This window comes from Dendropsophus ebraccatus, chromosome 10 (genome assembly GCF_027789765.1).
Source record: "Dendropsophus ebraccatus isolate aDenEbr1 chromosome 10, aDenEbr1.pat, whole genome shotgun sequence".
NCBI classification, from domain to species: Eukaryota; Metazoa; Chordata; class Amphibia; order Anura; family Hylidae; genus Dendropsophus; species Dendropsophus ebraccatus.
Genome location: NC_091463.1, coordinates 20,927,209 through 20,934,215, shown reverse-complemented (window position 1 = coordinate 20,934,215; position 7,007 = coordinate 20,927,209). Strand labels below are relative to the sequence as shown.

The 7,007-nt window shown below is 44.5% G+C and overlaps 1 protein-coding gene across 1 annotated transcript in view; it reads right to left on the bottom strand.

The window, feature by feature from the left end:
• DOLPP1 (dolichyldiphosphatase 1) overlaps nt 1-7,007 on the bottom strand; it is a 34,240-nt gene that overhangs the window by 11,596 nt on the left and 15,637 nt on the right. The window lies entirely within an intron of this gene.

Here is a 7,007-nt window from a genome sequence, read left to right as displayed (position 1 = left end):
ATTTGAGTGGTGATTTTACTACTTACATGAAACTTGTTCTGCAGCATTGACTCGAATGCAACATCACTGTTTACTGACTTAGGATAATAGGGAGTTTGTTTCCTGGTGCTTGTGCGAGATCTACATGTACAAATAGTCAAGCTTCACATAAAAATAGATCTTCTCACCTTGTGACACTGACACTAGCTTATTAGGAGCTGAGAGGCACCATGAATGTGACCTTATTCACAGGTCTCAATGTATCGCTCATCCTCAGGATAGATCAGGGCTGAGGAAACCTGTGGCCCTCCAGCTGTTGCAAAATTACAGTTCCCATCATGCCTTGACAGTCAAATCTTTGGCTGCCTAGGCATGATGGGAATTATAGTGGAGGGCCACAGGTTTCCCATCCCTATAATAGGTGATCAGTGCAGGTCTGATGCCTGAGAACATCAACTGTCAAGAGGATATGAGTCCCTTATTCCCCGAGTGAGTTGTGCAGCTTCTTCATTCATTCTGGATGAGCTACTACAGCACTGAAGCCACATAGCAAGTTATTGGAGCAGATGGGTCAAACGTGTAGTGCTATTCATTCATTCGGGTCCTGTTTTCATGATCTGTAGGGGATGAGGGTCACAGAACTTATAGGGGTTATCCAGTGCTACAAAAACATGGCCACTTTCCCCCTACTGTTGTCTCCAGTTCAGGTGTGGTTTGCAATTAAAGGGGTTATGCAGTGCTACGAAAACATGGCCACTTTCCCCCTACTGTTGTCTCCAGTTTGGGTGGGATTTTGAAACGCAGTTCCATTGAAGTAAATGGAGCTTAATTGCAAACCACACCTGAACTGAAGACAACAGTAGGGGGAAAAGTGGCCATGTTTTTGTAGCGCTGGATAACCCCTTTAAGCTCCATTTACTTCAATGGAACTGACTTCCAAACCCAACCCAATCTGGAGACAAAAGAGGGGAAAAAGTGGCCATTTTTTTGTAGCGCTGGATAACCCCTTTAAGAATGTTTAAAGATTATCACTCACGACATGGAGCCCCACTGGGTGTGTTGTTTATGTCCACTATATGGATGTATAAAATACTGTTCTTCTGAATATGGTAAACATATGTGAGCCAGAAGCAGCGCCTTTCTTGTCTATGGACTGTGTCTGGTGCTACAGCTCAGTCCTAACAAAGTTAGGAATGCGTCCACTTTATGTCATGCTTAGAGCACAGGTGTGAAAGAGGCTGTGCCAAACTAAATATCAATCGGTCAAGACAGGGAGGGAGGCTGGTCGTGTGCATGAATGGGTTTCTTCAGGAACACGTACAGCACCACAGCCGCACACAGGTTGGGTGTGGAATTGCAGCTCAGCCACTATTTACTTTGGCTATACTGTAATACCAGACATAACGTGGGCAGGTGAGTTGCTGTTTCTAATAGAAAGTATCCATGTATTTTACTCCTGAGCTGTAGTACCAGACACAGCCTGTGGATGAGTGGCACTGTTTCTGGCTTTTTTTTTAATGTCACTTAGAATTGCAAAAGTTAAGTATACACAAGAGCACAGCTCACAGTGTCACATGGGAGAAGGAACAATTGATGAATAGTAGAACACAGTGACCGTTCTGCATGATTGGGTTCTATTAGGACTCTAATTAACCCCTTCATTACCAGAACTTCCCACACATGCTGCTCTTGGGTGTCAAAGTTGCTCATGTTTTTTTTTTTCTTTACTGGTTCATTTGTAACACATCATCCTAAAGCAAACTACAATCTGCGGCCTTACTTACGTACCGTAATATCGCCCAAATCAGAAACCTTGGTTTGTGGCAGAGGATTTATGGATCACAACCGGTATATTGGTCTTACAATCAAATCCAGGCCAAGCAGATTGGTCATTGAGATAGTGTTTACTTTGTCTGTCGCTGTGATTGGAATTGATAAAGATTTATAATAAATATATTGGATATAATGTTTTATATAAGCGATTATTTTATAGCATCGATTTTTCTCTTCAGTTGGCCGCGTTAGATCTGAATCTAAAAAAAGAAAAGGGTAAATCAGCCTTGTAGCTGCTAAAGCATATGGCTGATATATTTCTGGACTGTACAGAAACATGCCCCCCCTATTCTGTGTTGGATTTGCTACTTTAGGATGCCTTCACACACCGGATCTGCGGCGGATTTCACAGGGAAATCTGCTGTGGATCCAGCGCCCATTCATCCCAATGAAAATACATACTCGCAGCAGGATTGACATCACGCTGCGTGTATGTAAGTTACAGCAACACTGTGCCCGCAATCTGACACCCCCAAACCACTTGTACCTTCGGATAGCTGCTTTTAATCCAAGATCTGTCCTGGGATCCGTTCGGCAGGTGATGCAGTTATTGTCCTGAAAAACAACTTTTAAACTTGCAGGCGTGGCCTAGAGTGTCTATGCATTAGGCTAGCACAACCTCTCTTTCCCTCCTCCCCATCATTAGGAATGCTCCAGGAAGATTTTCTACTATTCATCACCTGCGTGAGTTCGGCACATGGGCTGGATCGTTAAGGCACCTGCGCAATGTTCAGACAAGTGAGGAATTGGAGAATACCTGCCTGGAGCATTCCTAAAGGTGCATTTACACAGACAGATTTATCTGGCAGATTTTGGAAGCCAAAGCCAGGAATGGATTTGAAAAGAGGAAATATCTAATGCCTTATTCACACGTCAGTATATTTTTCCAATCCGCAAATTTCAGTCAGTAACAATCCGCAAATTCAGTCCGTATTGCATCCGTAAAAAAATACGGACCCCATAGAGTTGTATTGGGTGTGTCAGTTACTGTCCGTACTAGGGCCTGTCCTTTTTTTTTGCGGAACGGATTGCAGCCCAGTACACAACACGGATGTGTGTATAGGTCCATTGAAATACATTGGTCCTATTTTTCTGCGGATCCGCAATTGCGGACAGGAACAGGATGTGTGAATAGGGCGTTAGTCTTTCCTTTATGACCTGTTCCCTGTTTATAGTCTGTTCCTGGCTTTGGCTTCAAAAATCTGTCAAATAAATCTGTCTGTGTAAACACACCATAATGATGAAAAGGGCGGGGAGGAGGTACAGAGAGGTTGTGCCAACCTAATGCCTAGACACTCTAGGGCACGGCCAGTTTGACACAGGGCTGCAAGTTTAAAAGTTGTTTTTCAGGACAATACCTACATCCCCTGCCGAATGGACACCAGGACAGATCTTGGATTAAAAGCCACTATCCGGTGGTACAAGCGGTTTGAGGGGACAGATTGTGGGTACAGAGTCACTTTAACCCCCTGCCGGCCGGAGCATACATTACCTGCTCCGCGATCTGGCTTGCTTTGGGGGTTCCCGGCGTCTGCTCGTCCCACTTAACCAATCAGTGCTCTGCCCCGCCGCAGCCACTGATTGGCTGAGTAGGACGTCCAGCCAAGAACTTCCGAAGCAAGCCGGATCGCGGAGAAGGTAATGTATGTTCTGGCCGGCGGCGGATTAACTTACATACACGCAGCGGGAGGTCTATTTGTATTCTTATTTGGATGAACGGGCACTGGATCCGCAACATAAAATCCACCGCGGATCTGGTGTGTGTGAAGGCACCCTTAATAAATTATTTTGTTTTTTTAAAGGGGCTTTCCACCTTAAGGGGAACCAATCAGCACAATTTTGCAGATATGGTTCCTTGCTGCACAGCATAGCTCTGCAGCTTCTTAAAGCCACGCCTGTTTCGGTAGCTTTACAGGGGAAAAAAGTAATTTTATGCGATGACAGTAGAGGGGTGACAACTAGTCATCTGAGCCAGGAGTGGCTCTCTACCTGCCAGCGCGCTCTGTGGGGGATTATGGACAAGTAGCCCTAGCCAAACAGAGATTGTATAAAATAAGTGCAGCTTTGACAAATGCCTGTGGAGAAATCATTGGGGGGCGTTTAACTAAGGAGTCTAATGTGTGTGACTATTCTAATGTGGGTTGGTGTTTATTTTGTTCCAAGATATTGTGTGAGATTTATGGGAAAAGTCACACTGTCATGTTAAATGTGTCCAAGTAAAGTTGCAAACAAAGTCACCTGGTACTGATCAGACATAGGCCTGCACCAGTTTTTGCAACTTTTTAAAAAGTGCAAGTCATGGGTAAATAATCAAGAGGCAGAATAAAAAAATAGTTGCATAAAAAAAAAAAAATTGTCCATTGAAAATTGTTACATAGTTAATACGGTTGAAAAAAGACACATGTCCATCAAGTTCAACCAAAGAGGGGATGTATACAGGGAAGGGGGAGGGGTGATAGGTTCTATACATATCCATTTATATTATTTTCCTCTAAGAACTTGTCTAGCCCTGTTTTGAAGCCCTCTACTGTTGTTGCTGTGACCAGATCCTGTGGTAGACTGTTCCACCGATTCACAGTTCTCATGGTAAAGAAGGCTTGTCGCCTCCGGAGATTGAACCTTTTTTTCTCCAGGCGGAGGCAATGCCCTCTTGTCCTTTGAGGGGGTTTTACCTGGAACATCATTTCTTGTAGGGGCCATTTATATATTTAAATAAATTAATCAATCATATCTCCCCTTAAACGTCTCTTCTCCAGACTAAACAAATGTAATTCTTTTAATCTCTCCTCATAACTAAGATGCTCCATTCCCCTTATTAGTTTAGTTGCCCGTCTTTGTACCCTCTCCAGCTCTAGAACGTCCTTTTTATGAATCGGGTTCCAAAACTGGACGGCATACTCCAGATGAGGCCGCACCAAAGCTTTATAGAGCCGTAATATTATATCCCTGTCCCGTGAGTCCATGCCTGTTTTAATGCATGACAATATCCTGCTGGCCTTAGAAGCAGCTGACTGACATTGTGTGCTGTTCTGTAGTCTATTATCTACAAGTACACCCAGATCCTTCTCCATCAGTGACTCTCACAGTGTAACTCCCCCTAGGACATATGATGCATGCGGGTTATTAGTACCCAGGTGCATAACTTTACATTTATCCACATTGAACTCATTTGCCACGTGGACGCCCAAACACTCAGTGTGTCTAAGTCATCCTGTAACATCTGCACATCCTCCATAGACTGTACTGTACTACAAAGCCTGTAACATCTGCACATCCTCCATAGACTGTACTGTACTACAAAGCTTGGTGTCATCTGCAAAGATAGAAACATTGCTGTTAATTCCATTCTCAATATCATTAATAAACAAGTTAAACAGAAGAGGGCCCAGTACTGACCCTTGGGGTACACCACCTATTACCAGGGACCATTCGGAGTAGGAATCATTGACCACCACTCTGGGTACGATTATTAAGCCAGTTTTCAATCCAGTTCCACATTAAACTTTCCAAACCCATAGACTTTAACTTACCCATCAGACGTCCATAAGGAACTGTGTCTAACGCTTTTGCAAAATCCAGGTACACAATATCCACAGCTGCGCCGCCGTCCAGGCTTCTACTTAACTGGTTCATAAATAGACCACAAATGGGTGAAAATACAATTATTCACCTAAAACAAGAGGGGAATTTATCAAGGGCTTTGTGCCTACAAAGCCCTTGATAAATTCCCCTCTTGTGTATTGACCATGATGCAGTTAGTGCCACCCTAAGGGGATGTACCCTCCACCTGCCCACCCTACAGTCACAGCAACATCCTATTCCACCATGGCCAGACATCTGAAGTACCAGCTCCATTAGTTAAGACCAGAACACACAGACAGCTGAAGGATTTTACATCATTTTTATTTTAAAATAAAAGTCATGTTTCAATTCATAGAACTCGCATATGCACAAAACAAACAAGAGTGACAAGTTGGTGCGAGGAGCCACTGGTCAGTCTCCATAACATGGGGGCACCGTCCTGCCATGACAATCTGTGCTCCAGGGCTGTACCATGCAGCTGAAGCAACTGATGCCCTGTACACACCTCTGTAATATACAGTCTGTGCAGGGACTGTATACTATGTATCAGAACTCCCAGCATCATCTTTTATTACAATGCTGTGAGCTCCAAAACGGTTAAATCTTCACACTACTATACTGACATGGCTGTGTTAGTACAGTAGCGCCAAGATTTAACACTATTATAGCTCACAGCATTATAATGAAAGATGATGCCAGGAGTTACGAAGTCTTTCCCATAGTATATTACGCACATGCGAATAGGGCCAAAGAATGTTTTTTTTTCTTCCCCCAGCAATAGCGCCACTATCAGCTGTGTCTGGTATTGAAGCTCCAATGAAACAATCACTACATTTGCTTTAAGATTTTTTTAAACCGCGGCCCGTTTCCTCCGTACTGAGCCTTTTATTCCCGGGCACTGGCTGGGGTTGAAGGACTGGAGGCGAACTGGCCCCCAGTGGGAGGAAACATCCGCCCCTCTATGATGCGGCTCAATTGATTCTAATGGAGCTGCTTCAGAGGGGATGGGGTTTCCTCCCACTGGGGGCCGGCCTGCCTCCAGTGCATCACCCCCGGCCGGTGCCCAGGGATAAAGCGGCACCGTATGCGGGAACTGGGCCGCAATTAAAAAGAAGGCACCGGCTTCCCTGATGTTAAAATCTTAACGCAAATGTACTGCTGTTACATTCGCTTTAAGATGTACCCTCCAGGAATACTCTCCCACCTGGTCCGTCATTAAGAGATGCAACTACATGCTACATACTACATGCATGTAACCATTCTAATCAATAGGACCCAGGTATGATAATTACTAGGTATATCATGTGTCTACCCATCCAGAGCATCCCTAGAGGTACACTGAAAGTGAATGGAGATGAACTGCAATACCAAGTACGGCCAGTAGACAAGGATGGCAATTTTGGGAAAGGGGGGGGGACCCAAGTGTAGCCCCAAATATGCACGGTGTGGGCCTCCCATGTAGTCCTCATTAAATGCATAACAGCAAAAAGTTACTGCTCCCCTCTGTGCTATCAGTCCATCCAGGACATGTACCTATAGACAATGATAGAAAGCGGCAGATATCCGAATCGGTCTGCCGTAAGCCCTTTCCACATGGACAGTTATTGTCGTGT